The sequence below is a fragment of the Dioscorea cayenensis genome, unplaced genomic scaffold (genome assembly GCF_009730915.1).
Source record: "Dioscorea cayenensis subsp. rotundata cultivar TDr96_F1 unplaced genomic scaffold, TDr96_F1_v2_PseudoChromosome.rev07_lg8_w22 25.fasta BLBR01002143.1, whole genome shotgun sequence".
Lineage (NCBI taxonomy): Eukaryota > Viridiplantae > Streptophyta > Magnoliopsida > Dioscoreales > Dioscoreaceae > Dioscorea > Dioscorea cayenensis.
The window spans coordinates 147305-156928 of NW_024088534.1; the positions used below are offsets into that span (position 1 = coordinate 147305).

Genomic DNA, 9624 nt, shown 5'->3' on the forward strand with positions numbered 1-9624 from the left:
AACCTTGTGAGTGAGTGACACACCACGAGCGTTAGACAAAGCTAGGTTGGAGAGTGTTGAGAGGGTGTGTCGAGAGGTACAGGAGCGTCCCCTTTTTCCTCCGACGTGATAGATTCTACCTCTGTTCCTTGAGTTCTTTGCGGCCATAATAGAGTGAATGGTCTAAAGGATGAACTTCCGCTGGGGCTTAGTTGCGCGTGCAACAGAGTGAAGCATTGAGGTGATCTTAGTATCTAGGGCTTAGTCGTGGTTAGGGACCTTCTACCTGGACCAAAGGGTTAGGTCTATAATTGGGAAGAGATTTATCACTTGGAATCCTTAGAGCTCATTGCAACTCTATGCGAGTGCGAGGTTGAGTGGTTATCTAATCTCTCCTATGGGACATGTATAGAGTTAGGTATAGTTGACCTTAGATTTGGGACTATGTAATTAAGGATTTCCATGACTCACCATTGCATTGATTAGGAAGCATAACAGAGGGTTCTTGCACTTGAAACAATTATCCTAGGTGGAGCATTATCCGGGTACCCCATCTTTATCGATTGCCTTACCCCCTTCTTTACTTTTGCTCTCTTACTTGTTGCTTTTATTGTTGAGAATTGAATCATTGTCACACTCATTATCATTTATCTTTTACATAGCTAAGAATCAAATTAAGTATTTTTGTTCTCTACTCCCAGTGGATTCGATACCAGCTCACCCGGGATTATTACTTCGACAAACCCGTGCACTTGCGGGATATACGCAAGGGGACCTTGTCAACCCACTAGGGGTTTAGCTCTCCATGGAGATAAGTACAATAAAAGAAATAGAATGTAAAAGCAATGAATCCATAGAGAAACCCCCTCAATGGTCATGTCGATGATCTTGTAGAGAGTCCTCTACTCGTCGTCCAAGGATTCCCTCGTCCGGTATAGGATACGCCTTGACGGAAGCTCCCCTACTAACCTTCTTCCTAAGGGATGACGATGTCGGAGCCGTAGAACCTCTCCAAAACTTTGGCCAATACCCCTCAAAACCCTAGCCGAAGCCCTCTCTAAAGTTGGGGAAAAGATGGAGAAAAGAATATTAAAATCGGAGCTGATTCGGCTTTAAATAGGGCTGGAATCGGGCGAATACACGGGCGTAGATGCTTCACGCGCCCGTGCGGAATTTCCACACGGGTGTGGATAATTTCCACACGCCGTGTGGATTCTCTGAACTGTTGTTTTCTCGGTCGGCTGTAAACAGTGATGCTACAGTACTTGCTACCATTTTTCTACAGTGCTCTGCTACAGCATCCACCCTGAATAGCTTCCCGAATCCATACTTTCATCGGAGTAACGCAAACGGGCACACGTTTATGTTGTGGATCACTTGCATCTTCAATGATAGGCACGTTGGTGAAGCTCTTGTTCTATGTGCATAAGTTGGAATGCTCGAGTGTGACTGCCTTTGTGCCCCTCCAAATGGATGTGCCAACTAGAATACGAGGAGGTTGGCACACACTCTAGCATCTCCATCCGACCTATGTCTTCGCGTTTGAACCTTAGCAAGATTTCCTCCAAAATCAGTGCATTGTGCTCCACATTGGCTTCTTTCCTTCATACTAGGCCTCACAACCATGCCAGCACAAAATTAACATAAAAACACACATATTAGTGTAAAAACTCAAGAAAAGTAATGCTCAACATAAGGAATGAACGCTTCGCATTCATATCTCACAAGCACTTATCAACTGTCTTGTGCTAGGGTTCAACCCGTTGTTAAAGGTTTGAATAATCATCCACTCTGAAAACCCATGTTGAGGACATTTCCACAGGAGCTCCTTGAACCTCTCCCATGTCTCAAATAGAGACTCCAATTCCGTTTGCATGACGGAGGATATTTTATTCCTAAGCTTTGCATATTTTCTAGTAGGGAAATATTGGGCAAGAAAAGCTTCAACCATCTCCTCCAATGTAGTAATCGATGCTCAGGTAATGAATATAGCCATTGCTTCGCTATCTCCTTCAAAAGAAATGGGAAGGCTCTCAACTTGATGGCATCATCCATAACACCATTGATCTTGAGCATGTCGCACACTTCCAAGAAGTTCTCTATGTGACTGTTTGGATCCTCATCGGCCAAACCATTAAATTATGCAGACTGCTGTAACATGTGGATGAATGTCGTCTTTATCTCAAAATTCTGAGCCATAATCGGTGGCCGCACAATACTAGATTGTGTGCCCAAAACTAAAGGTCTGGCATAATCGGAGAGTGTCCTCGGCTCATTCTGTTCTGCCATATTATCCGACCCTTCATCTTCTACTTCAGCTGGTTTCAATGGTTCTTATATAGGTTATTTACCCCTTTCTTCAGAGTGTTCGTTCAAGTTCAGGATCTCCTTTAACCAGTGTGCAAGGGTTTCCTCGGGTCATAACCTGGAGGTGTAACTAAAGAAAGAAAAGCAAATCAGAATGATGATAGAATAAGAAAATGTGAAATAGAATGAATGATGAATAGCTAAAATAGCAAATTACAAAGTGTCTCTAAAATGCCTATTCCCCAACAACGGCGCCAAAAACATGACAACGGCCCTTGCGTGTGACACGCAAGTGCACGGGTTTGTCAAAATAATAAATTCCTAGGTTAGTGGGGTATCATATACATAGGGAATAGTGATTAGAAATACCAAGATTTCTATTTAACTATGATGAAGATGAATCAATGATAGGGTGAATAAAATTTATGTAAAATGAACTAAACGAAATAAGAAAGAGAGGTACGATAAAATAAAAGGGGAAGGCAGTCGATAGAAAGTAGGGTACTCGGACATTGCCACCCTAGACTTATTATTTCAAGCGCAAGACCAACTATTATGTCTCCTACATAATGCTTAATGAGTCGTGGAAATCCTTAAATACACGGTCCCAAACCTAAGGTCAACCGTGACTAACTCTACACTATGCCCCAGCAAAAAAATCGCTCAATCTCAACACCTCACATTGTGTACAGGTGCAAAAAGCTCTAGTGATTCCAAGTGATAAATCCTATTCCTATGTATGGATCTAACCCTTTCGTACAGGAGAAAGATCCCTAGTCACAATTAAGCCCCAGGTTCTAAAGTCACATCAATTCATCACTCTACTGCTCTCACAACTAAGCCCCAGCGGTGTTCATCCATAAGCCCTTCACTCTAATGTGACCGCAAAGAACACTTGGAACATGGAGGTAGGATAAATCACATCGGAAGGAAGGGGACAACCCGCTACATCTTGACTCATCCTCTCAACCCTCTCCAATTTAGCATTGTCTAACCCTCATGTTGTGCCACTCATCCACAAAGGCTACCAAGATGGATTCTCAACCCTGGTGTCATTCTAAGGGAGAAATAATTCAAAAAACATTCAAGATTGGAACTCAATTAAAGACATCAATTAAAGAAAACATAAGAAAAGGTTAATGAAATTGATAAGTGTCTAAATGTATGTATTTTAGTATATGAATTCTATACTTCTAGAATGTGTTTTTATAAGAATTGATCCCCGTTTTATGCTTAATCATGTATTATTTGCTTCGCAGGGCATGTAAAAGCCATGGAGGACACAAAGATATGATTTGGGAGAAAAAGAGAAGAAAACCAAGTCGCGGTACTGCAGCAAATTCAATGTAGCAGATCACTGTAGCTTTTAGTACTGTAGCTGAAGCACTGTAGCCAAAGAAGAAAGTAGTTTACTTGAATGCATACTGGCTCAATAAGGTGCTCATTGAGCCAGTATGGATACTATTATGAGTGCAAGAGTGCACTTTTGCCTACTCCAATGGCCTCAATGAGGTACTCATTGAGCCAGTATACTACCTCAATGAGGTCCTTATTGAGCTGGTATACTACCCGTATGGAGGCCATTTTGGGGGCTATAAATGCTTATTTCTTGGGCAAATGAGGGGGACTTCTTCTTGGACTCTTGGGCCGCCGTCACCGCACATTCTTGAGGCCTTCCGGTCATCTTCCGTAGCTGGAGTATTGTAGCTGAAGCACAGCAGAAAAATCACTATAGCTGCCACTTATGCACCTGGAGTGTTTTTGAGTCAGGAATTAATCCAAGGCATACGGCCTCAATGCTGCACTGGATTGACCCCAGGATGAATGCTTTAGCCAAAAAAGAGAGTAGTTTGCTTGAAGACATACTGGCTCAATGAGGTGCTCATTGAGCCAGTATGGATACTATTATAAGTGCAAGAGTGCACTTTTGCGTACCCAATCGGCCTCAATGAGGTCCTCATTGAGCTAGTAGACCACCTCAATGAGGTCGTCATTGAGCCGGTATACCACCCGTATGGAGGCCGTTTTGGGGGCTATAAATGCTTATTTCTTGGGCAAATGAGGGGACTTCTTCTTTGCCTCTTGGGCCGCCACCACAGCACATTGTTGAGACCTTCCAGCCATCTTTCGGCGATGTTCCTTGTAGGAAACGAGCACACATCATCACCAAGAGGGAGAGGAGCATAGGAGAAGGAATTGGAGTGAAGATCTAAACCACCATTGCATCACCATTCAAAGCTTCATCCATTGAAGGAGATCATGACCTAGAGGTGTTTTTCATTATTTCTTTTATGTTTTTGTCTTCCTTGTATATTGTATAAGTGTCCCTTATCATGAGGGATTAACTTATTGTTGTGTTTGGATTTTGATGAACCCTAGGGTTAATCTTATGTATGGACTTGGGATGTTGTTCTTCATTTAATTTGGTGGTTGTTTGAGATTCAATCTTTCATGCTTTGATGCTTAGAATTACATGTATGGAGAAATCCATAATTCTATTATTAGTTGTATGCGTAGATGTGACCTACTCACGTGTACTAGATCTATGAGAGATTGAAAGGGGATACTTGTGCCTATACGCCGAGAGATCGGGTGTTGGTAGTCCTCCATTGCTAGGTTTAAGCCGAAGGATAGTAGGTTTACTCCTATTAGAGAACTCCTAGAACTTAATGCGATCATAAGTGTGTTGATCCAGAAAAGATTCTGATTGACATTCGTATGGTATCAGGTGTTAGTCACCGAGAGATTAGGGCTAATCTACTCAGGAGGTCTCTAGGTCTCAATCATCATCAATGCATCTTTAACTCATCCTAGTTGGGGACTTAATGACAACACTAGGTGGATTTCTTGTCCAAACACTCCCTTCTCATTCTTGATACTCCCTTGTTTGTTTACATCCGTGTTCTAGTTACCCGGCCATAGATTAGTCAGTTTATTTTATTTTATTTCATTTGTTCTTCATACTAAGAATTGAAGGCTAGATAATAGATGAAGAGTGAGTAATAATACTTCCTTGACCCCGTGGAATACTACGACCCCTGTGTCACTCACAGGGTATAACTTGGTGATCCCGTACACTTGCGGGCAAGCAATCAGAAATAATAACATCCTAGAGTTTACAATTCCAAGTACCCATTAGAGGGTTTACCTCTCCATGGAGCAAGATACAACCAATAATGAAATCGAAAGTAAAAACACGTAATCCATGAGAAAACCCCCTCAGTATTCATGTCGATGACCTTCTGGAGAAGCCTCGTCCTCTCCAAAGGGCCCCTTGTCAAGCCTAGGGCACATCTCGCTTGATCGGTACCACAGAAAGCTCTCCCAATAACTATCTTCCAAGAGAAATGAAGTGTCAAAGCCACAGAACCACTCCAAAAGTCTTGCCAAAGCCCCTCTAAACCCTAGCTACAAGGGTCTCAAAAGATGGAGAAAAGATGGAAAGAAGGATCCTGAAATTGGGCTAAATCGCGGCTTCAAATAGGGTTAGAATCAGGAATCCACACGGGCATGTGGAATTTGCACACGCCCATGTGAATCTATAGGAATCTGAATTTTAGCGGTCTGTGAACAGTAACTGCTATAGTAAACTACTACAATGATTTGCTACAGTGCTTCACCAAAAACACTCTTGAATTTACACTTTTCATCGAGGCAACACAAACGAGGACATATCTATGATGTAGATCACGTTGCTTCTTCAAGTAAAAGCACATTTGACGGGAATCTTGCTAACTTTGCACAAGTCAGAACATATGAGTGTGACTGCCTTGTGCCTTTCCAATTTACATAATCCATTGATCACAATGGAGGTTGGCACATACTCATATGTCTTTAAGAACAACTTGCTTCTTCTAGTGTGTTAACTTCAAGATTCCACCAATGTAATACATTCGCAATCTACTTTGGCTCCTTTCTTCTCTATTTGGCTCCACAACCCTATTTGCATAAAAGAACACAAAAACATATGGATTAGCGATAAAATCTGATAAAAGTAATGCTCATCATAAGAAAAGAATACTTCGTATTCTTAGTACACAAACACTTATCAAATACTCTTGTATGATGTTCTTGATGAAAATAGTTTCATTAAAAATGTTATAATTAAAGTATTCATTCTTGGAGTGAGAATTGCAATTGTGAACACTTGTGATCTCTTGATGACAATTATGCTATCATGTTGATGTATATACTGAGCCTACAGGCTGGATTATTATTTAAATGTTTTAATGGTGACATGGGAGCCGAGCTCCAGCATTTACTATAGTAAGAAGTGGATTGTTTCCACAGGCCATCCTAGTAGAGGTGGCATGGAAAACCGTCAAACTGGTTATTCTATATTAGGTGAGAGTGTAGAGCCCTGATTTGGATATTGTTGGGTCGTTTGGAGTCACGACACGAACTCCCCAATGGCCAATGCAAAGATACGTGCATCTTGGTAGCTCCTAACCTAACTGAGGCCATGGTTAGCGAGGGAGGGATTTCGAGGCTATTGTGATATTATTGATTCATTTAATTGTTTATTTATTTATTCTTAAATATTTTGAACTATGAGTTACTAAATGAATGTATGAATTTGGATTTCATACCTGTGTGGATTTTGTGATGATTTAAAGTGTTTTATCAATTATTTCATTGATGAAAACTTAATTTCTTATGTCATACTTGCTATTTAAAGTATATTAAATATTTTGATGATCGAAACTGACAACGTTGCTTGCGTGTGACCCGCAAGTGTACGGGTTTGTCGAAGTAATAAATCCCAAGTGAGTGGGGTATCGTATCCACAGGGAGTAGAGAATAAAAATACTAAAATTGCTACTTAACCAAGCAAAGATGAATAATGATTGTGTTGATAAAGTGTAATGTAAGCAGAAACAAAAGAAATAAGAACGAGAGGCCCAAGTAAGTGAGAGGAAAGACAATCGATAGAAGTGGGGTACTCGGACAATGCTCCCCTAGGACTAATGTTTCAAGTGCAAGACCTACTATTATGCTTCCCAACTAATGCATAATGAGTCGTGGAAATCCTAAAGTATATGGCCCCAAACCTAAGGTCAACCGTGACTAACTCTACATTATGTCCCGGTGGAGAAATCGCTCAGTCTCAACACATCACACTATGCAAAGTTGCATGGAGTTTTAGGGATTCCAACTAATAAACCTTATTCCTATGTGTAGATCTAACCCTTTGGCCCAGGCAAATGTCCCCTAGTCACAATTAAGCCACAGATACTAAAGTCACTTCAACGCTTCACTCTGTTGCTCATGCAACTAAGCCCTAGCGGAGTTCATCCTTAAGTTCTTCACTCTATTCTAACCGCAAAGAATTCTAGGAATTAGAGGTAGGATAAATCACACCGGAGGGCAAAGGGGACGCTTGGCTACCTCTCGACTCACCCTCTGAACCCTCTCCAATCTAGCTTTGTCTAACCCTCGTGGCGTGTCACTCGTCCCCAAAGGTTACCAAGATGAATTATCAACCCTAGTGTCACTCTAAGGGAGAAATCTTTCAGCAAGCATTCAAGATTGAAACTCAATTAAAAACATCAACTAAGGAAGGCATAATAAAAGGTCAAAGAAACATTAACATCCTAGGGTTTACAAAATCCAAGTACCCACTACGTGGTTTAGCTCTCCATGGAGCACGATACAATTAATAATAAAATAGAAAGTAAAAACAAATAAGTATTCGTGTTGATGGTCTTGTGGAGTAGCCTCTTCTTCTTCAAAGATCCCATTGTCCAACCTAGGACACACCTCGCCAGATCGGTGCCGATGAAACCCTCCAAAGACTTGCCAAAACCCTCTCGAAACCCTAGCCGACGGCCACTCAAAAGATGAAGAGAATTGGAGAGAAGGGTGAAAAGATTCTCCTAAAATTGGGCTAAATCACGGCTTAAATAGGGCTGGAATCGGGCATCCACACGCCCCTATAGATTTTTCACATGAGCTTGTGGAATTTCCACACGGGCATGGGAAATTTCCACATGCCCGAAAGTGGATTTTCTGGAAACCTGATTTTCGGTCGGCTGTGAACAACAACCGCCACAGTGTATTGCTACAGTCAACTGCTATAGTACTCCGCCAAAACACTCCCAATTCCACACTTTCATCAAGGCAACATAAACTGGCACACGTTTATGCCATAGATCGCAACTCTTCTTCGATCAAAGTCCTCATTGGTGAATATCTTGCTATCAATGCACAAGTCGGGATACGCAAATATTACTGCCTTAGTGCCCCTCCAACTCATTGTAATGCCTTGACTACATGGAGGTTCAGACACATTCATGTACTTAGAGCCCAACTTGTGTCTTCGCGTTTGTTCGTTCCAAGATTCCAACAAATAGTGTGTTCACAATCAACTATTGGTTTCTTTTCTTAATACTCAGCTTCACAATGCTAAATGCGTAAAAGAACACAAATACACATGTATTAGCATTTAAACCTGATAAAAGTAATGCTCATTGTAAGGAAAAAACACTTCGCATTCTTAGCACACAAACACTTATCAAACTCCCCCACACTTAAGCTTTTTCTTGTCCTCAAGCAAAAATAAAACATTGAAGCGTAGAAGAAGGAAAAAAATTGAAAGTGCTTGGCCTTAGGTTCACCAAAGCAATCAAGTAGAGCATTCTACAAGAAAGGGAACTTTCAACACTAAATACGAAAAACAATGCTCTAGCTAAAAACTTGAATCTAAAAGGACAACAAACCCGACATCATGTATGTGTGTGTAAACCCACTCAAGTAAACCCAAAGTATACTCCTCAAAGTTCTAAGTACATGGGACTTGTTTATCTACAAGCATAACAAAATAAAAGGATGGTAGTAGCTTCACACATCCTCTAAGGTAGTCCTTTCCGAAGCGGTTGCTAATGTGGCTTTCACACTTTCGAGGTGGTAGCTTTCACTCATCCCATGAGATAGCTCTTTCTCTCATTGGGGCATAACTAGTATCCGACTTATGAGAGTATCTTCATACTTCATAGGTGGTAGCTTTTTCCACCCTCAATGCACAACTAAACAATCTATTTTTTTCTTTCTTTTTCATTTTACATTCTTTTTAATAGCAAAATTGAACAAGAAACAAAACTAATTAGTCCCTTAAACATTGAACTTGAGTTTCCAAAAAAGTTTCATAAGTGAGTGGTGCACAAATATTAATCAGGTAAAAATTCCTAGAAATTCAAGTAAAAACTAGAGCATGAGAACATTAAATGTTATAATTTCTCCTCAACTCAAGAATACAAACATTGCATCTAAGGTGAACCACCATTGACTACGTGAGCGTGTATGTCAATTAAAACTTGTGTAAAAGGCATGTGCAAAGTG

General features: G+C 40.8%; 1 non-coding gene across 1 annotated transcript; it reads left to right on the forward strand.

Moving 5' to 3' along the window:
• The first annotated feature begins 1775 nt into the window (after positions 1-1775).
• LOC120257468 lies at positions 1776-1882 on the forward strand. Its single transcript, XR_005535693.1, has one exon. It is a non-coding gene; the product is annotated as a small nucleolar RNA R71 (small nucleolar RNA).
• Positions 1883-9624: the final 7742 nt, after the last annotated feature.